The sequence below is a fragment of the Astatotilapia calliptera genome, chromosome 11 (genome assembly GCF_900246225.1).
Source record: "Astatotilapia calliptera chromosome 11, fAstCal1.2, whole genome shotgun sequence".
Classification (NCBI taxonomy): domain Eukaryota; kingdom Metazoa; phylum Chordata; class Actinopteri; order Cichliformes; family Cichlidae; genus Astatotilapia; species Astatotilapia calliptera.
In genome coordinates this window covers 2,009,736-2,032,500 of record NC_039312.1, presented here as the reverse complement: position 1 = coordinate 2,032,500, position 22,765 = coordinate 2,009,736, and the positions used below count along the sequence as shown (strand labels likewise).

At 43.3% G+C, this 22,765-nt stretch overlaps 1 pseudogene; it reads left to right on the top strand.

Annotated features, from left to right (window-relative positions):
- Window positions 1-16,042, top strand: part of LOC113031994 (gamma-glutamylcyclotransferase-like) — a 17,207-nt pseudogene extending 1,165 nt beyond the window's left edge.
- Window positions 16,043-22,765: the final 6,723 nt, after the last annotated feature.

Below are 22,765 nucleotides of genomic sequence, written 5' to 3'. Positions count from 1 at the left end.
GTTGATCTCAAGATCTCAAGAACAATGCCTCTTTATGGTACACGGTAACAACTTACACTCATTTCACTTACTGTAAGGAAGGTACATTTACTGTTATTTTGGGTCGTTTCATAATTTTATCAGCAGTATTAAAAACATTCACTCAGATGCCAGTTTATGTATATGTAGCTTAAATTAGTGGAGTTTAATATCACACGATATCCGGAAACCGAAATCAGAAAACCTGAGATGTGTTGATACAATTTTATCATAACTGTTAAGACTGTGATTTGTTCCTGTTATATTGCGTTATATCAAAAGATAATGCAATTTGAATGCATTGTCCACCCCATTTATATAACTGATAGAAAGACACAATCCCGTTTTCAAAAGAAACTCAACCTTTTTGATGCTGACGAGATTTTTTTTTAAAAGCTATAAAGGAGAAAATAAGAACGTTTTCTGACAGCACTAGCATGTCTAAAAAGAAGCTTCCTGAGACATGAAGATGATGTGGGACCTATGAAATCTTCAATACCCAACATCCAGATGATGGTGAAACAACTAGTAGCTCAGTGTTGCAACATTAAGCGAAAGGAACTGCTATCCCAACTCGAGATCGATGAAGTAAAATACAAATGCTGCAGCAAGGGGGACCAAGGGCTTCAGGTCAGTGGGGAGATATCATCAGCTCCAACCAAGATTGGGTACCAAGCATCAGGTTTGTCAGAAGGAATGTTGAGTGCAAGAGCAGCTTGCCTAAAAGATAGGATTCATGGCAAAGCAGGAAACCTTGACCATTGGTAGGTGGTTAACAAGAGTAAGTAAAGCACCCTCAGAAGGGCTGCTAGAAAGATTTGAATGCAGCATTATGGACAAACCCTACTACAACCATCACCTAAACCAACAAGCTGATCTACACCACAGCAGCAGTGCCCTCCATGGAGAAGGAGATCAAGGTAGTAAGGAGGGAAACTATCAACTGTCAGAGCTCCAGAAAGGTGTAATGAAGAAGGGGTGCCTAAGAAGTACAGCAAGCTGCCCATACCTGAAACCTTGGAAACTGCCGAGCAAAGACTCACAGCCTTGGCCAGGCGTTTGAAGGGGAATACCAGAGAGATCGAAGGCAGGAGAATAAACCAGATGTTTCCGCTGAACCATCCAAGGTGTACTCTCAGTGGCAGGGGAACAATATGAGAACAGCAGCTCTAACATTGGTTGAGACAGAGCAATACTAGAAGAGCATATGGAAGAAGGATGTAACTCATAACAGCAACTCAGGGCTAATCAATCTAAGAGCAGACCACAGCAAGCTCCTGAACAGGGACCAGTAACCATCACAGTGGCAGACATCCAAGAAAGAGTCTCCAATATGAAGACTTGGACAGCACAAGACCCCAAAATGATTCACGCATACTAGAGCAGGGCGTTATGACCAAAAATATTTATCACGATACACATTTGAAAATTTGCAATAACGATATAACTGACGATATAATTGACACGAGACAAAATACTTTACAACTCCACAACTTTATTAGTGCAAAAAAAACCCCATCACTGTATTTTCACTTAAACAAGCAGCTGTTTTTTATGTGCATTAAAGTTATATAAAAACGTAACAGTGCAAATTCAAATTCCTCACTGACAGTTCAACCAAAAGGCATTTCCAGTGGAAATTAGCCGACATATCCTCAGCATAACCATGTATAATATCCACAAAACTTAAAGAGGTTATACACACACAATACGGTAATATTATGTTGAAGCACAGTACATATCACTCCACGAGGCTCCGCCTACGACAGCCGTAATGCTCCGACAATCCATCAAGCGGTGCGGCTTCGTAGCTTAGCAAAGTCGTACTAAAACATTTGACAGATTTTCGAGCGCCGTGCACATAAAATGGTTTCGAGGTCAGTAAACACAACCAGAGTTCATACATAAGGCGCACGGGATTATAAGGGGCTCTGTCGATTTTCAGAAAAAGCAAAGGATTGATTTTAAGTGCGCCGTATTTTCCAAACAACGCGGTAATAACGACGGCCCGCTAGCATGCGCTACCAAAAATAGTGCTTTGTTGTGTGTCTGACGGACGAAAGCTAAACCAGTTCCACACCAGTGAAGCTGCAGCATTTTTACAAACCAGTTCTGGTTCATCCGTTTCATTCAACAATCCGCTTTCGTCCTTCTCATTCTGCGTCGCCGCCATGCTTTTTCCGCCATGTGCATATGAAAACAAAGGCACTGCGCATGCACGTTTTACCCATATTCTATCGCAATATTTCATTTTCTTATCATTGCCCAACATTATACCGGTGTTACCGTGAACGGTATGATATGGCCCAGCCCACACATACTGGCTAAAGAAGCTTACTGCACTCCATGAGCGTCTGGCAGCAAAAATGAACCAGCTGCTGGCCAATGGGAGACACCCAGAATGGCTAACTGAAGGCCGGACAGTCCTGATCCCCAAGGACCCCCAGAAGGGACTGGTCCCGTCCAATTGCTGGCCAATAACCTGTGCCAGCACCGCATAGAAGTTCCTGTCAAGCATCATAGCGGCTAAGATGAAGAAACGCATGACTCAATACATGAGTGGGGCACATTAGCAAAAATACCAGAGGAATGAAACATCAGCTACTGGTAGACAGAACAGTCAGCCGAGACTGCAAGACCAGACTGACCAACCTGTGCACTGCCTGGACTGATTACAAGAAGGCCTATGACTCAATGCCCCACAGCTGGATCCTGGAATACCCAGAACTATACAAGATCAACAGGAACCTAAGAGCCTTCATCAGGAACTCAATGGGGATGTGACAAACAACACTAGAGGCCAACTCCAAGCCCATAGCACAGGTCACCATCAAGTGCAGGATCTACCAAGGAGATGCTCTGTCCCCACTGCTGTTCTGCATAGGCCTGAACCCCCTCAGTGAGATCATCAACAAGACTGGCTACGGATACCGACTACAGAACGGAGCAGTTGTCAGCCACCTCCTGTACATGGATGACATCAAGCTGTATGCCAAGAGTGAACGAGACATCGATTCACTGATCCACACTACCAGGATATACAGCAATGACATTGGAATGTCGTTCGGACTGGAGAAATGTAGTTGATTGGTAACAAAGAGAGGGAAGGTAGTCCGAACTGGGGCGATTGCACTACCAGAAGGCAACATTGCAGACAACAAGGACAGCTACAGGTACCTGGCAATCCCACAGGCCTGACCGTCAGACCCTGCTGAGGGTCAGGCAAGTCTGGAGGAGTGAGATGAATTGGAAGAACAACATGCAGGCAATCAATACCTATATCCTGCTGGTGATCAGGTACCTTGCTGACAAAGGAGGTGATAGAAGCCACTGACATCAAGACAAGGAAGTTTCCTTGTCAGGCATGGATCATTCTACCCTAAATCCAGCACCCTGAGGCTGTACGCTAAGCAAAAGGAAGGAGGCCGAGGACTGGTGAGTGTCAGAACCACAGTCCAGGATGAGACAACGAACATCCATGAGTACATCAGGAAGATGGCCACAACTGTGTGTGCTTAGTGAATACATCAGGCAGCAGGAACCAGAGAAAGAGGAGCAAGAAGAGGAAGTATCATGGAAGGACGGGCCCCTGTACGGTATGTACCACCGGCAGATAGAGGAGGTGGCTGACAGAAATCCTACCAGTGGCTGGACAAAGCTGGACTGAAAGACAGCACAGAGGCACTAATCATGGCAGCACAGGAACAAGCTCTGAGTACAAGATCCATAGAGGCTGGGGTCTATCACACCAGGCAAGACCCCAGGTGGAGGCTGTGTAAAGATGCCCCAGAGACAATCCAGCACATAACAGCAGGGTGCAAGATGCTAGCAGGCAAGGCATACATGGAACGCCATAACCAAGTGGCCGGCATAGTGTACAGGAACATCTGTGCTGAGTACAACCTGGAAGTCCCGAGGTCAAAATGGGAGATGCCCCCTAGGGTGGTGGAGAATGACCGAGCTAAGATCCTGTGGGACTTCCAGATACAGACGGACAAAATGGTGGTGGCTAACCAACCGGACATAGTGGTGGTAGACAAACAGAAGAAGACGGCCGTAGTGATCGATGCAGCTATACCGAATGATAGCGATATCAGGAAATAAGACAAAGAAATTGAGAAATATTAAAGACCAAGAGAAGAAGAAGAAGAAGACATGGCAGGTGAAGGCAAAGTGGTCCCAGTGGTAACCAGAGAACTCAGTGCAGTAATTCCCAAGCTAGGCGAGTGACTAGGGGGCTAGCTGTTGTTCCTGGGAACAACAGTTATGATTTCTGTCCAGAACAACAAATTGCACAGGACCCAAGTGTGAAGGATAAAGACAGCCCAGAGGGGCAAGAGGGAATTATACGTCACGCTTTTTTATGAGAGGTTCTTCATCCTCCAAAATGATCATAAAGCTGAATCAGCAACAATGAAAAGTTTACTGTATATATAAGTCCTAGCTAAACATATTTAGTATCAGCTATCCACACACTTATTCTCACTTAAAAATATATATTTAAACAAAGCCAGCATTGTAAAACCCAACCACATACAGAATTTACAATGAATTACTTTCAGGTTATATGTTTACTTGTATCCATTTCTCTCTCTGTGGTTCATCTGGAAAAGGGATTCATTTGCTACTCCCACCCATCACCTGACTATGTGAAAGGCCAAAACAATTAGGACACACATTGCTTTGCTATGTTTTACAGATCTCACAGCTTGTGAGCTAAAATGCTAGACTGTTCCTCAGCACATACGAGCGCTCCAAACATGCCTAACAGCATGCCTTTGTTTTGATACCTTTGTCTTCTACAGTGTGTTACCTACATTGTTCCCCCTGTTCTGCTTGTTCTTGTATCTGTTGAACTGCAGGGCATTCTCAAATTTACTGTCATCTTTGAATTCTAACACACTGGTGGTAATACTAAAACAAGCCAAGTGAACAGAAACTCCTTCTGGAATATCCTTACCTGGATTACAGATTCAACTTAACTAAACACTGCAGATCATACCCTAATTCATTTATGAAACAGCTGGGAAAAATATGTTTAAAAAATACATTTAACAAAGCATTTTTTTGTTTCTTTGATAAAAAGCTTGACATATACTCAGTCATGTTGTTAGGTACACCTTGCCAGTACTTGTTTGGACCCCCTTTTCTGTTTATACAAGCGTTAACTCACTGTGATGTAGATTCAAAAATGTGCTGGAAACGTTCTTTCACATTAATCAGAGTGTTTATCGACTGCATGTCCATGATACAAATATCCCACTCTACTTAAGAAACCGAAACAACTGTGTTCAAAGAGGAAGCCAGAAACAGTGCATGCCTCTGCAACACTAGCAGCCTGAACTGATGATACGAGGCCTAATTGTGACCCTCCTGTTTTTTTCCAGTATTATTTTGTCCAGTTTTGGTGAGCAGTATTGGGAAGGTTACTTTTAAATGTATTCCACTACAGATTACAGATTACAGGCCCCAAAATGTATTCTGTAATGTATTCTGTTACGTTACTCAATGAGAGTAAGGTATTCTGAATACTTCGGATTACTTAACATATTATCATGCTTTTTACAACTACATGAATGTACTATTGCTGTGTGATTTATTACTATGACGAGGTTACTCTCCATACCAACACCAACTAGATGTTTAAATCTTAATATAAATGAGTAACAGTAGGTGGACATTAGGTAAGGCTGCACTTTTTGCAGCGATCTCGTATAGAAACTATTCAGTGCGTATATAAAACAGGTCCGCGGCTCCGAACCGTAGTATGGGGACCTCTGGCTGATACGTCGGGTTCATGTCGGGCTCGTAGCTGAAAACTAGCTTTACTTTGTTCTCTGGGTCACTTTGCTAGCGAGAGACAGAGAGAGGCGTTGAAAGGCTGCTCCAACGGAGCTTATTGTTTGAGAGGAAACACGAACACAGCGTACAGCCGAGTCTTAATAGCTTACTTACAGCTGGACTACACTGCCCATGAGGCTGCATTCTTTAGGGCTACGCCTGTAACACTCTGCCTATTGCCTTCATGTTAAATAATTTTTGAACAATAATTTTAAAAAATATTTCTTCACGCCATTATGCGGGTCGCAAGTAGGGGTGACATGGGCCGCGAGATTGGGACACAGACATTAGAGCCTCTTAATGCGTGTTTTGTTTGGGTTTCCAACAGCGTGGAATTATCAGAAAAGAGAGAGCATAGCCGAACATATGAAACAGGAAAATACCGCCGTGCAATCCGTTAATTTCAACTGTAACAGAATACAGTTACTCATATTTTGTATTTTAAATATGTAACGCCGGTACATGTACTCCGTTACTCCCCAACACTGTCGGTGAGCTTGTCCAAGTTGCAGCCTCAGTTGTATTTACCTGAACAGCAGCTGGTGTGATGTTTTGCCGCTGTAGCCCATCTGCTTAAGGTTCAACATTTTGTAGGTTCAAAGATGCTAATCTGAATACCTTGGGGAGAAACGTGATAGATTCTAAGGCCCCGAGACTGACAGGGACCCTAGAAAACATTAAAACAGTCAAATAGTGCATTTTGTTTCCTTTCCTTTTATTTTCGTTTTTTTTTTAATGTAAATTATTAACCTGTCATCTGGAAAAAAAAAAACATGAAAACTGAGACAGCTGGAAATTAAACTCATAGCGAAGTCCACATGAAAGAAACTTCTTGACCTTCTTAATATGTATTAGCTTATCTTATTTCTATCAGAACACAACGTGTTTGTGTTATTTTAGCCAACATGTACATATGTATACTAAATCACTTATCTGTCGACCTGCTTACAGGCCAAACAGATCAAACCTCTGGCTCACGCTAAGCTGTCTCACTCCCATCTTCCTGACACTGAACCAGCCCACTGATATTTGAAGAAGTGTGTACTGCTCTGCTTATATTTTGCACTCTGCATGTAATTTTTGCAGGTGTTGAGAGCTTTCAGTAAGCTAAATTTATTTAAAGCCTATTTGAGTTTCACTAGGACTCAGAACAGACACGTATTTTAGTTGGCTGTAATTCATTTCCAATGGCTTATTTAAGTTATATTTGCCAATACTTAATATTATAAATAAAAGAATAAAGTAAAAAAAAATGTACGCAATTTTATAAATACTATTTTAAATTTACTTCCATCTAAAAAGTTCAGATGTATTTCATTTGTGTTTGGTGTAAAGTACCAATCAATGTTAGTAAAAATAGAAAATATAATAGTGTTATGAAAAGAATATTAAAATGCAACGATGGCCTCCACACATCTCGTCAGTCTTTCACACAATCAAAAACATCTCTTTAGGTTAAATGTTGATTCATGCACAGTATTTTTAGGCGTAGCGTGGTTTGCAATATTAACGTGTTGGGCCCTAAAGTGACATTTTTTATTTCACAGGGCCACGGCTGTAATAAGTGGTTGTTTGAGTTACTGGTGCCTTCTGATCAGCTCAACCCAATTTGCCCATTCTCCTCTGACCTCTGGCATCAATAAAGCATTTTACACCTAGAACTACCACTCCCAGGATATCTTCTCTTTTTTGGTCCATTCTTGTGAACGGTGCAGATGGTTGTTAGTGGTGTGCGGATTGATATTGAAATATCGATTCTTCCAATAATTTATGTTCTAGAATCGATTCTCATATTAAAATATTGATATTTTAGTACTTTGGGGTAAATTTGTAGATTTTCATTAACAGGAACAGTGGAAAGAAACTATTTCATTCAGATCGTCTAAATTGGAAGGAACTACTTCTTCTTACACCTTTCATAGTCATATGCGAATGTGTCGCAGCCCCTTGGCGTGCGCACTCACAACAATGGCTGAGCGTAAACGGAGTCATGTGTGGACGTATTTTACCTCCACAAACAGCCAAGACATGGTTTGCGATACATGTGGCAAGACCACTAACCTCGTCAAACACCTCAGACTAAATGACATCACAGAATATGATGAGCTTATGTTGAGGTGACATGACAGGTGCTGCTAGGGCGAGACAGACGTCTCTGGCGGAGTCCTTTAGTGCTGCAGGCAACGTGTTCAGCTAGCACACAACTTCAGGTTTTTTATTTCTATACGATAATTCTGCATTATTAAGCAATAACAAGTAGTCTGATGTTGTCTAATCATTATGAAGCCCTGTTATTACAATTTCATAATACAATTATATACTGTATTATGAAATACAATGAAACATTTAGTTTTTGTACAGAATTTTACTTGGTATTGGATCGGAAAGGAAATCAGTGGTATCGCACATCACTAATGGTTGTGCTGACAAATTCCAGTAGATTAGCCATCTCTGGAAAACTCCAGCCCGTCCGAACAACCATGACATAGTCAAACTTCCTTAAATCGCCTTTCTTTCTCATTCAAATGCGTGGTTAGAACTTCATAAGATTGTGTTGACATTGAGATTGTGTCCGTGTGCCTGTGATTAGCTGATTAGATATTTGTGTTACAAACACAGGGCTCTAGAGTGCGACCAATTTGGTCGCAAATGCAACCAAATTTTTCAGTGGTGCGACTAAAAAAAAATAATTTGGTTGCACCTGTGCGACCAACTGTTCGGGTAGCAAAAAAATAAAATAAAATAAAATCTGCAACCTTCCCTGTGGTCAACAACAGACACATTATGCCCCTATCGTGGACTAAACCAATCAGAGATAGTCAGGGGCGGGACCTCTCTGATTGGCCGTGGTCCAGTTGAAAGTGCAGGTGGAAGTGGGAGGTGAGTAGCTTGAATAAAGCGATATCAATTCATTAAACCCTGAATCGACTTTTAAACATAACTGTGTTTTGCCAGAAACGCCAGATTCTCAGATTAAAGCTCACAAAACCATTTCAACAACAACCAAACAGCAGATGAGAGCAGGTACACGGACTCCACACAGAGACGTAAACACAGAGGACCGACGCATCAGAATCAACTTCGTCTTTCTCGGCTTTCTCACCCGACGGCCCGCAGACGGACACGCTGTCGGAGCTCAGCGATCCTGATGCGTGCGGTCCGCGCTGTGTTTACGTCTTTTTGCGCTGATTCTGAGCTGCAGGTTTTGTCTCTCCAGCCAAAATCCACCGAGCCAGCAGCAAAAGAAGCAGCAAACTGCGCTTCACATTTGATCAATGTCGTCATGAATTTTGCTGTTTTGCTTCCACGACTATTAAAATCACACTCCATGCACAGCTAGCTCTCTCTCTCTCTCTCTCTGTACTTCAAGAACAGTTTCCGTCTCCAATCTCTGTTTTCTGTATTATTCATTGGCTTATTACCCACCAGTCTACCGTTGTTTACAGCGCTGTGGCTGCTGTCTTTTTCTTTTCTTTTTCACTTAAATGACCTCGGACAAGAAAGCCTATTTTTTCTGTTGTTCAGTACTGAAGAAATTTAAACTTTATATGCAGAACATTGTAGAATATTTTTAAGGTTATCTGCTATAAAAAGCCAGACCAGGAAAATCTCCTTCATGCTTTTCTGTTTTATTCTCAGTTACTTTCACACAAAGGCATCTGCTGTGATGTTCACAATTCTGATGAAGTCAGTGCTGATAAATGATCAGAATTATAATATTTCTGACTGTCTGAGGCTAAGTTGAATCGAATCGGGACTTTGAAAACCGGAATCGAATGGATTATAGAAATCAGTGATGATACCCAGCCCTGGTGAGCAGCCTAGGCACGACAGACGTGGATGTAGCTGTAATAGGAAAAGAACTATTGCTAACTTTTCTGTTAAGTTAAGGCCTGATCCTTCTGAAATTCATAGCCAGTGCTCTGACACGGTGTCATCAATCTTTGAATGCTGAAAAAGCACAGTGTATCCAGAAAAACACTTTATATTATATCAATTATTAGGAAATTTGTGTGCGCCTAACTTTTGTGCCGGTAGGCGTACCGGTACGCCCATGGCAAAAAGTTAGTCTAGAGCCCTGAAACAGGTCAATGGGTATACCTAAAAGTTATAGGAAGCTCACTCTTGCTTTATTACACTGAAGACAGTTGACAACTGACATTTGTGGCTGCTGTCATGGTTATAACAAATATATTCTCATCAATGACTGCAGGTGATTGTAATGGGAGCAGAACAGAACGGCTTGCCAAAAGACTACCAGGAGAAACTTCGAGCAATCAAGACCAACATGTATGAGGGTCCCCTACCCATGATGGCTGAACTGGAGCGAGCCAGACGAAGAGCCAAAGAAAAGGTCAACCATCGTTCTAATGATGCCTGATTATCCAATGTAAACCAGGTCCACTTTTTACCTTAGCAAATACTTTATTGGTTATAACACTGTATTTAAGCATGTTGTGCCTTAGTTAGCTGCTTCACCTAATGGTTAACCTTAATTATAGGAGCATAGTTTATGATTCTACTATGCTCCATTGTCAGCCACAGGTACAATAGAATACTAATGACTTTGTCGTCTAATTTGGGTTTAATGAAAACTTACAATATTCCTTAAGAAACAATATTACATTTATTTATTTTATGTAAACAGTTTTACCTTCATGTGTTATGGTGAAGATATATTTCAGTACAAAAAGTCCAGAGACTAAGGAATAATTCTATAGTTGGAGAAGTGTTTAAGAAAATGGATGGATGACAGTCGGTCTTCAAAAGGATACATATGGAATTACACAGAAACATTCGTCTCATATTTCACATTCTTCATACTCAGTGAGATAGGTGTTGGTGTTGTGGGAAACATTGTGCCAGGTGCTGCCTGAGATTGTGTGTAGATATCCGACAGTGTTACCAGGAAAGCTGCCTTTCTGACATTATATTGAGATGTGTTATTATCAAATTATTTTTGAAGCATTTGACCACAATCTTTTCTACCAAATATATTCTATATATAAAAGAAAAGGAAAGAACTTTGAGTAAAGTGTATGTTTAGTACATATTTTATCTCTCGTGGTATTTATATATTTCTTACTATAGAATAAAGGATGAAGGAAAAATTATTTATAAAAAATGCATGAAAATTGATTTTTTTTAAATGAACTCTTTTATGAGTAAATTATAGTGCAAAACAGTTACACACACACACACACACACACACACACACACACACACACACACACACACACACACAGAAACTAGAGCTGCAGAAAGGTGCAACAAAGAAGGTGCCTAAGAAGTACAGCAAGCTGCCCATACCTGAGATGCCGGAAACTGCCAAGCAAAGACTCAAAGCCTTGGCCAGCTGTTTGGAGAGGTACACCAGAGAGATCGAAGGCAGGAGAATGAACCAGCTGTTCTCCACAACCAGCCAAGGTGTACTCTCAGTAGCAGGGGAACAATATGAGAACAGCACCACCAAGGCTGGAGACAGTAATACTGGAAGAGAATATGGGAGAAGCATGCAACCCATAACAGCATTGCTCAGTCGCTAGTGGGTCTGAGGGCAGACCACAGCAAGCTCCCTGAACAGGGACCAGTAACCATCACAGTAGAAGACAATAAAGGGTCTCCAGTATGAAGAGTTGGACAGCACCAGGCCCCAACATGATTCATGCCTCATGGACTGCACTCCATGAGCATCTAGGAGCACAACTGAACCAGCTGCTAGTTGACGAGGGACACCTGGAATGGCTAACTGAAGGCCAGAGCGTCCTGATCCTCAAGGACCCCCAGAAGGGACCAGTCCCATCCAACTACTGGCCAATAACCTGCCTCAGTACCATGTGGAAGCTCCTTTCAGGCATCATAGCGGCTAAGATCAGGCACATGACTCAATACATGAGTGGGGCACAGAAAGGAATTAGCAAGAATACCAGTGGAGCAAAACACCAGCTACTGGTAGACAGAGCAGTCAGCCGAGACTGCAAGACCAGGCTGACCAACCTGTGCACTGCCTGGATTGATTACAAGAAGGCCTATGATGCAATGCCCCACAGCTGGATACTGGAATGCCCAGAACTATACAAGATCAATGGGACCCTGAGAGCCTTCATCAGGAACTCAATGGGGATGTGGCGGACAACTTCAAGCCCATAGCACAAGTCACCATCAAGTGTGGGATCTACCAAGGAGATGCTCTGTCCCCACTGCTGTTCTGCATAGGCCTGAACCCCCTCAGTGAGATAATTAACAAGAGTCCCTAGTCCAGGACTTCTTAGACCAGGAAACTCCTTACCATGCATGGAGGGTTTCACCCCAAGTCCAGCACCCTGAGGCTGTACGCTAAGCGGAAAGAAGAAGGCCAAGGACTAGTGAGCATCAGCACCACTGTCCAGGATGAGACAAGGAACATCCATGAACACATCAGGAAGATCACCCCAACCAAACGTGTGCTCAGTGAATACATCAGGCAGCAGAAACCCAAGAAAGAGGAGCAAGAGGAGGAAGTATCATGGAAGGAAAGGCTCCTGCACGGTATGTACCACCAGCAGATAGAGGAGGTGGCTGATATCCAGAAATCCTACCAGTGGCTGGACAAAGCTGGACTGAAAGACAGCACAGAGGCACTAATCATGGCAGCACAAGAACAAGCTCTGAGCACAAGATCCATAGAGGCTGGGGTCTATCACACCAGGCAAGACCCCAGGTGCAGGCTGTGTAAAGATGCTCCAGAGACAATCCAGCACATAACAGCAGGGTGCAAGATGCTAGCAGGCAAGGCATACATGGAGCGCCATAACCAAGTGGCCGGCATAGTGTACAGGAACATCTGTGCCAAGTATAACCTGGAAGTCCCGAGGTCAAAATGGGAGACGCCCCAAAAGGAGGCAGATAATGACCGAGCTAAGATCCTGTGGGATTTCCAGATATAGACGGACAAAAAAGTGATGGCTAACCAAGCGGACATAGTGGTGGTAGACAAACAGAATGTCAGGGTTGGACGGTTCCCCGACCGGTCGACCTGCCTGTGTGTGTGTGTTTTCCTCTCTCTTTCATTTTCCTCTCCGGCTCCGTGGCAATTGTTTACGGAGGTCGCATGGCAATGAGTGACGTCCGACCCGGGTGTGCTGCCGCTCTGGAGCCGCCACACCTGCAACTGATCCAGCCAACAGCTGCCTTTAATCATCCACCATCTTAGGCAGAGCTGGTGTGGCCGAACGACAGTCAGCGCTGGAGTATTGCACTAAGCCTGGTAGTATTCTCTGACCGTTTGCGTAGTTAAGTGTTGCCTGCCAGATGAGTGATTAACTGTTTGCTGTTCTGTGTGCAACTAGGAACAGGGATGGAGGAGAATCACAAGCATGGGAGTCTACCTGGAGGAGGAAGGAAAATTCACTGCCACGCACTGTTTGAGCACGGGAAGGGGGACACAACTGACTACGTTGCACATTGAACTGTTGTTAACCTTTTACCACTGTAAATAAACACACTGCCTTGCATTCAGAGCTCCATGCCTGGTTCCTCTCTTTCTCCAACCATGAAGAAGACAGCCGTAGTGATAGATGTAGCGGTTCTGAATGACAGCAACATCAGGAAGAAGGAACACCAGAAACCTGAGAAATACCAAGGGCTCAGAGAAGAGTTGGAGAACATGTGGAGGGTGAAGGTAACAGTGGTCCCGGTGGTAATCAAAGCACTATGTGCTCAGCAGATCCCAGGAACAACATTGGAGATCTCTGTCCAGAAGAGCGCAGACCTGGGAACTAAGATACTGCGCAGGACTCTCAAGCTCCCAGGCCTCTGGTAGAGGACCCCAGCTTGGAGGATAGAACGCCCGCAGGGGTGGGAGGGGAATTTTATATATTTTATATATTTTCCAAACATGGTTTTCACAGTTTCAGTTATTCCTTACAAATTATTAGTATTCCTATGTGGATGCAGCCTTAGCTCATGGGAGGAGTTCATTAAGGTCATGGAAGAAGCCTTTTGGTCAGCCTCGAGGCGATTCCAGCAAACCATCAGGCTCTCAGTGTGGGTTGCTGACTTCAACCAAGGATATAGTTGGTTGGTGTTAAGACTACTTTTCTCAGTCCCACTGACATGCCTTCTATTGAAGAAAAATAGTCTGGGGACGAGACAGACAACTTCCGGATCAATGGGTCCAAGGTGAGTAAGGTAGTTAAATAACTCCTTAGTGGTAGGGCCCCAGGTGATTTGCCTTGAGTTACTATAGGTATATCTTGGTTGACACACCTCTGCAACATCACTTGGAGATCCAGGGCAGTCCCTCTGGATTGGCAGACAGGGGTGGTGGTTACTTGTGTGATTCAATTACAGTGGGATCACACTACTCAGCCTCCCTAGGAAGAAAAGTCTATGCCAGGGTACTGGAGACAAGAGTTTGTCCATAATTCGAACCTCTGATTCAGTGATTGTCATCCTGGTCATAGACCGCTAAACCAGATCTTTATCCTAATGAGGAAATTCAAGTTTAAATGGGGGTTACAGTCTACATGTGTTTTATGGGATTTGACCGCATCCCTCGAGACATTGTATGGAAGGTGCTTTGGAAGTATGGGGCATCTAGCTCATTATCAAAGGCCATTTGGTCCTTGTGCAACTGCAGCAAGAGCTTGGTCTGTCTTGCTGACAATAGACTCATTCCCAGCAGGTGTTGGGATTATGATTATGTTCATAATTTTTTAAACAAAATTTCTAGGCAGTCTTAAGTAGCAAAAGGCCTCCCCTCTGGTTGTCTCAGGATCTCATCTCTATTTTTTGTGGTTCTGTTGGCTTCATCAGGTGGTGGCATCCAGCTTGTACATCAACAGTTTGCGGCCCAATGTGAAGCAATGGGAATACCAGTTAGCACTTTCAAGTGTGGGGCTTGAAAGTTCTTAGCAAGAATAGATTGGAGAGCCTTCTTGGGGTTAGGGACAAGTTGTTGCCCCAAATGGAGGAATTCAAGTATCTGGGGGTCAAAAGTGAAGAGAAAGGAGAGCGGGGGAGTGACAAATGGATTGGAGCCTTGTCTGCAGTGATGCATATGCTTTACTGGTCTCTTGTGGTAAAGAGAGATCTGAATATAAATATGCTATGGTGTTGATTTTACTAGTTGATAATGACGTCTACTGCCTGGCCATCCTGGCCCAATCCCCAGAGCTGGGTTTGCCATTCCCCACCTGCCGTGGCCACCTGCAAGCCATCAAACAGCAAAGAGCTGTCCAGTACTTAAGATGTGCGTTGGCTTCCACACTCTGCTAGACCGTCCACTACCCCATGATGGTAACTTGGCTCTTGCACACTTAAATCTTAGAAATTTTCTTTCGTATAACCGGTCTCCTTGTGTTTTTCTTTACCTCTGACCAGAATCATTACCCACCACACCTGCAGCTGATTCTCGTGTTCTGGATTCATCTCTCCTCTCACCTGAAAAAGCTCATGGACTAGCTACTCCGACAGCGTTCACAGAAATTCACTCTGCCTGCCCTGCTGCCTGCCACTCACCTCTGGATCATGCAAATTGGCTGGATTGCCTCACTCTCACCCTGTCAGACACTCACACCATTTCCTCCCTCCCTCCGGACCCCAGTCTCTCATCTAACCAGTAACCTGTAATTTCTTCATTCTAATCATTACCTGGCAATTCCTCCTACTCCCTCACTAATCCCTCTCTCCCTTTGCTTCTAGTGACTGCAACATCTAAGACCCTCACCTCTGTCTCCTACCCCCCAAAGTTCTCCTTCTTTTTTCCTTGTGATTAAATAAACTTAAGTTCACTGTATCTCACTAGTCAATTGAGTTTGCTTTTGGGTTCAGCCCTCGTACCAGCCTAGTGGCCCCTGACAGATAAACATCCCTACCTTTGCCTGGCTAGTGACCTAAAGTATGCGATTGCAAATACAAGCGGTGAACATTTTGTTGTCTCCAGAATGTGGCTCAGTTCTCCTTTAGACATAGTTTGAGAAATTCAGTCATTTAGGAGGGAACTAGACTAAAGCCGCTACTCCTCCACATTAAACTGAACCAATTGAGGTGGTCTGGGCATCTGACTAGGATACCTCCTGGCCACCTCCTGAGCGAGGTGTTCTGGGCATACTGCAAAGCTATAGGGTATTGAAGTATGGCACTGTGAACCCCTTGAGCCTGCTGTACCGCCCCTCCCTTGAAGTTGAGCCATGGACCACACTGCCACCACAGGCACCTTTCTTTGATCACAAGTGCCATAGCTGTGTGCAGGCAGGATGACAGACCCAAACGCAGGCCTCGTGGAGACAAACGTGAACTCAAAAACCTCAGCTTTATTTGTTGGCAATTACTAAACAGAAAACTAAACTGGTGAAACATGTCAGTTTCTAGCTTCACCACACGGGCAATTATGAGGTTACGACGCGACATAGGGCAAGGAAAACACAGGGCTAAAAACACAGTAACCAGGGAATGGGAGACAGGAGGGAGACACAGCTGGGAGAAATCAGACTAAACTAGACAAGGGAAGCAAACCTAGAAGCACTGACATGAGACACGCACTTTCAAAGTAAATCAGAAAACACATCGACTTAACTCAAGATACGTAAACTTAACAGAGACCGGGGGAGACAGAACATAGGAACCTGAAACGTGGGATAGGAGGGCACAGAGTAGACAACACAGAACACAGGGAAGCCACATAACAAAACCTAAGAACTAGTAATCACATAATAACGAATTAGAGAGCTAGAAATACTGAGAAATAAACCTAAATACTAGTAGTGATAACAGTGATAAAAATAATCAATGATCAAAAAAACAGAACAAAACTGGGTCCCAGGACCGTGACAACAAGCTTGTAGAGAATAGCCTGCCAAAGGCAAGCCTCTAAGTAACGAATTTGAGGATTTTTTAAATAATGTTAAATGATTTCTACAAAACATGAAGTGTGCCAGAGCTGAAGAGGTGTCTATAATATCACCTCTTCTTCAGATAACAAGGCTAGGAGAATCCGATGTCCTCCGAGTCCAAGTGAATCTCAGGTCAGTTCTCTCAATCTAAATTTGTAATTTATTTGTAATTATGACTTATTTCAATTGTATGAAAGATTAAAATGGAGTGCTGGTTTAGCTCAGTGGGTGAGCTATATGTCGTATGGCAGGACAGCATCTGGCCTGGGCCAAACCCGGGCTGTGTGTCCTCACCTCTCTCTCTCAGCTGTACTGTCTATCGTCACTGCATCTGTCCCAAAAAAGGCTAAAAGCCAAAAAAGTAAGCATTTAAAAAAAAAAAGTAAGCATAAACACGAGTGTTTCATTAAACTTCAGCTTTTTCTCCTCAACTTCCAGTCTTATAGAAATCTGTTTGCAGGAAGAATATTCTAATTTAAATCAATCAGTAATAAACTAAGGACACTGACAGAGTTTGAATTCATTTGAATACCTGACTTAGCCTTTTATTTGTTGTTATCGATCGTCTGTTTGGCTCTTACTCATAGTGTCTATAATTATTTTATCTGAACTGAGAACTAAATCAGATTTTTTAAAAGTCTGGGAAATGAGGTAGAAACTCAGAGTAAGGGCCAAGCATATGATAGATAACAACAAATAAAACAGTTCTTTGTTTGTTTGTTTGTTTATTTAAAGGACTTCCTGTCTGTGATGCAGTGAGCATTTCTTCTCCACTCCTTATCTATTCTCCACTGTAGCATGTCATTTTGCCTTCTCCCTTAGTCTCTTTTTTGTTCTGTCTCCTCATGCTCGCTTTTTACTTTTTTATTTTCGTCTTTTCTCGTTCATCCGACCCCCAACGAGTCACAGAAGCCCCTCTCCAAGCCTTGGGGTCACAGAAAACTGGGAGCTATCTCATATTTATATGGGGAGATAACCTCACATCTGGTGTGGCCTGAGATTCCCAGAGAGGTAGAGGCTAAGACCCAACCTGACACATAAACATAGACAAACAGGCAAACACAGACACAAACATGCATTCCCACCCTCATGCACATATATACATATACTCAGCACTCACTCAACATGGAGACAAACAGAAATGAACACTGTACACACCAGAGGTGGGACCAAGTCATTGTTTTGCAAGTCTCAAGTAAGTCTCAAGTCTTTATCCTCAAGTCTCAAGTCAAGTCTCAAGTAATGTCAGGCAAGTCAGAGTCGAGTCTCAAGTCACTGGTGTAAAAGTCCGAGTCAAGTCACAAGTCTGAAACTTTGAATTTCAAGTCCTTTTGAGTCTTTAAAAAAAAAAAAACGAAAAAATAATGTTGCTGTTATGCTAAATGTAAATATTAGACCATGTAATTTTAAAATCTGTGTTTTTCTCAACACATGACAAAATAGTGAACTTAGAAAATATACACAAATTGTGAAATTGCACCTCTTTAAAATGCAGCTCAATTAAACCTAGCTCCAAGAATAATTTTCACCGACAGTTCTGAGATAAGCTGCATGTTATTCTTGGATGCGGTTGTAGGACCGGCTTTAAAATCGCATGACAAAAATATCATACACATTAAAAAAAAACTGCATCACCAACGTAGCCTGGACAACATTTGCTAGTTAGATGAAGTCAGCTATCTCATTGTAACAAGTGTCACCTGGCAGTTTGTTGCTCTCTGCCAGGTGATTGGCTGAAGAGCTGTGAAAAGGTAGTGGGTGTGTGGGGTGAAGTCAGCGCTCTTCTGTGGAAAAAACCAGAGGCAATTAATTCACTCAGGTGCGAGTGGGTATACTGTCGTGTGACCACGAATTTTAATAGAAGAATTGATCAAGCCCTAGATCGACTGCGCGCAGGGAAACTGATCAATATTCTGTGCTGTCTCTGCTGTCCTTTTTTTTTGTTGTTCTTTTGATTGATTTGTAATTTTGTTTTGGTTAGTCCGTCCAGCCGTAGAGGCGGTTATTGATTGAGAGTAAGTTTTGTAAGGGCGGACTAACCTCTCTTTTGTTTTTTTTATTTTAATTGTTTGTGCCACTTCCCTTTATCTCTCAGATCACAGGCCATACATAGCACTGATTCCCAGCTGCGCTGAGACCCGAATTGTTTGCAGTGTGTGCCACGATTGCAGTGTCGCTAAGCGGGGTGTGACGGGTTGCAGTGTTATTTCGCACAGTTTGTGTGGTAAGTCTCATGTGCAGCTGGGATATCAGCAGGATGTGTTGTAAGTCCTGTCTGGAAACGACTGGGAATTTGTATGTTTAACTCATGTAATAAATAAATGATCAATTATTTCTTTGCCCCGTTTACTCATCCCTTGTCCTCGGTTACATCATCTTAGCATATTTATATGCATATTTATAATTATACGGTTCTTGGAGTGAGTGCATACACTCATGAAGTTTAGTAACTTCAGGTCACTGCAACAAGCCCAGGTACAGTTTACCGACGGATGGGTACAGGACCTTGAAATGCACCGTGTAGAACGAAAGACCATCGTACGTATCATAAGTTTACCAGTCTCACAAATCGTCGTCATAAATACACATTCGTTGACCGTTTATTAATATAACCTTTGAGCTCAACGGTAATTAATTAGTAGTGGAAATAATTTCTGGTACGCATCACAGAAATGTAGCAGTGACAATAATACTGTATGCTGTAATCGTACTGGACAATTAGTGATACAAAGCAACTGTTTTATCCTGTGATTAAAAGTATATGTTTTTGTCAATGTACCATAATAACAGAAGCGAAACGCAATATTGTGTCAGGACAATTCACTATTTATGCACAATAAACAAAGGAGCATAGCGCGACAATTTCTGTTCAGCGCCAGACTTGCTTGTAACCTATATCACTAATTATGTTATGAAAATGACGTATTAACTACTAAAAAACACTGACCTTTGTGTAAATGCTTGGAGCAGACTAACCTGTGAGCTGGAGTGTTCTGGGACGTTATATTTGATCTTTGAATGGCTGCAATCCAGGCCATCCGTCGCGTCTTTGTTACTTCGGAAACATGGCTCGAACAATTTCTCTTCAACGACGTAATCCGATAACAACCGATCTCTTTACCCGTCGGCTTCCCGTGGCTGTCATGCGACCGGCTATTGCAGTTAATAATACAACAGCTTCTTGACATTTTTGTGTTTCTTTTTATCGCTGTGTAACTGATTTTAATTGAAAGCCTGCGTGCGCTAGTACCTCTTGCCACGAGTTCCCAGAATCCTTTGCGGTTCTACCCGTGAATGACGTCACATTTTCAATCTCTATATAATATGCATGTTAAATTTTATATTTGGGGTGAAATATCAAGTCTTTTCAAGTAAACCGGTTCAAGTCCAAGTCAAGTCACAAGTCTTAGAACATTTTTTCAAGTCAAGTTTAAAGTCATAAAATTAATGACTCGAGTCTGACTCGAGTCCAAGTCATGTGACTCGAGTCCACACCTCTGGTACACACACTCACACTCCCCAAATATACTCTCTATACCCAGGTCTAGGCACCATCACCCCCAGCCCCACGCCTCAGATGGCAAACAGAGAACAGGGGTTTATCATAGTTTTATCATAGTATAATCTTCAAATTCAAATTCAAATTTTATTTGTCACGTACACAGTCATACACAGTACGATATGCAGTGAAATGCTTGGACAACTGCTCGTGACCTAAAGAAAACAAAAAAGGAAAAGGCTATGAATAAGATAGGAAATAAATATGAAAAATTAAAAAGGGTAAATTTAACTAGGAAGGAATAAAATATAAATTAAGGTTAAAAATGAAATAACTGTACAACACAAATTAGAATGAAGGGTAAATTTAACTGGGAAGAATAAGATAAAATATATAAATTAAAGTTGAAAATAAAATAACTGTACAACAAAATACACAATACACAATATAGAACTATATAAGAATGTATGAAGAAATCTAAATATAAATAAATATATACACAATAACAGCAGCTGTACAAGTATTAACCGGAAATGAAGAATATAGTGACCAGTGTTGTGCAAAACCAAAGTCCAGAAAGTCCAGTGTGTGTGTAAGAACCATATGTGTGGGTCAGTACTGTGTGGTGGTGTGATTGAGAGACCGTATCGCCTGCGGGAAGAAGCTCCTCCTCAGTCTCTCTGTGTTGGTCTTCAGGGAGCGGAATCGCTTTCCTGACCTCAACAGAGAGAACAGTCTGTTGTTGGGATGGCTGAGGTCCTTCACCATCTTCCTGGCCTTGGTCCAGCACCGCCTGCTGTAGATTGAGTGCAGGTCAGGGAGCTCGGAGCGGATGGTGCGCTCAGCTGACCGCACAACCCTCTGTAGAGCTCGTCTGTCCTGCATGGTGCTGTTCCCGAACCAGGTTAAGATGTTTCCCGTCAGGATGCTCTCTATGGTGCACGAGTAAAAGTTCCTGAGCACCTTGGAGGGCAGTTGGAAGTCTCTCAAGCGTCTGAGGTGGTAGAGACGCTGTCGGGCCTTTTTCACCACGGTGTTGATGTGACAGGACCATGACAGGTCCTGCGTGATGTGAACTCCGAGGTATTTGAAGCTGTCCACTCTCTCCACTGGGCACTCGTTGATGACGGGGGTCTGGTAGTTCCTCTCCTGCTTAGTGCTGAAGTCCACTATCAGCTCCTTTGTCTTACTGACGTTTAGAAGGAGGTTGTTCCTCTGGCACCAGTTCTCCAGATTCCTAATCTCCTTCAGGTAGGCCGTCTCGTTGTTATCAGAGATCAGGCCCACCACGACGGTGTCGTCAGCAAACTTGATGATGGTGGTGGAGCTGGTAGTGGCCACACAGTCATATGTGTACAAAGAGTACAGCAGGGGGCTCAGAACACACCCCTGGGGGGCTCCAGTGCTGAGAGTGGTGGAGGCTGAGACATGTCCGCCCATCCTTACTGCCTGTGGTCTGCCAGTTAGGAAGTTGGAGATCCACTGACACATAGATGAGCTGAGTCCCAGATGCTCCAGCTTGGTGGTGAGTGTGGAGGGAATTATGGTGTTAAATGCAGAGCTGTAGTCTATGAAGAGCATTTTAACATAATTCCCCCTTCTAGTGTCCAAGTGAGTGAGTGATGTGTGGAGGAGATGAGAGATGGCATCGTCTGTGGAACGATTTGGACGGTAAGCGAACTGTAGTGGGTCCAGTGTGTCTGGTAGTGAAGAAATGATGAAGTCTCTGACCAGGCGTTCAAAGCACTTCATCACTACTGAGGTGAGGGCTACAGGGCGATAGTCATTGAGAGAAGCAGGGTGGGGTTTCTTCGGGACAGGAACAATGATGGACTCTTTGAAGCATGTGGGGATCACCGACTGAGATAAAGAGATGTTGAATATCTCAGTGAACACAGGAGCTAGCTGGTATGCGCAGTCTCTTAGGATACGACCTGGGATGCCGTCTGGTCCTGCTGCTTTCCTGGTGTTCACTCTCTTGAAGGCTCTCCTTACTTCATGCTCGGAGATGATGAGCACGTTTCCGGTGCTGGCAGTATCTTCCTGTCTGCAGCCGTTAGCGCCGCTAACACTAGCATTGTTGGAGACCTTAGCTGCAGCCTCGAAGCGAGCATAGAAAGTGTTCAGCTCGTCTGCCAGCTCGTCTGCTTTGGATCATGTGCTTGATCCAAAGCACACTGTCTGTGTACTCACTACCTAATTTATAGCCAAAGTATTCACTCACTGTCTCTCTACTGTATCGCTAGCTTAGCTTAGCTCGTAGCCAACTCACTAGTAGCATGGCCTCTTGACCTGTCCCTCCTGCACCTTCCTGCTCATTGTGTCAGATCTTTAGTTACTCCTCGGCCTCCTTTAGCAGTAATGATACTTGTAACAAATGTAGCATATTTGCAGATCTGGAGGCCAGGATTACTGAATTACTGAAAGACTCGGCTTTGCCCCCTTGATTCACCCGTAGCTAGCCAGGCCCCTGTAGCTGGTGCAGCCGAAGATAGCGTAGGCCCCGCTAGCTGTTCCCTATGGGCTCAAAATG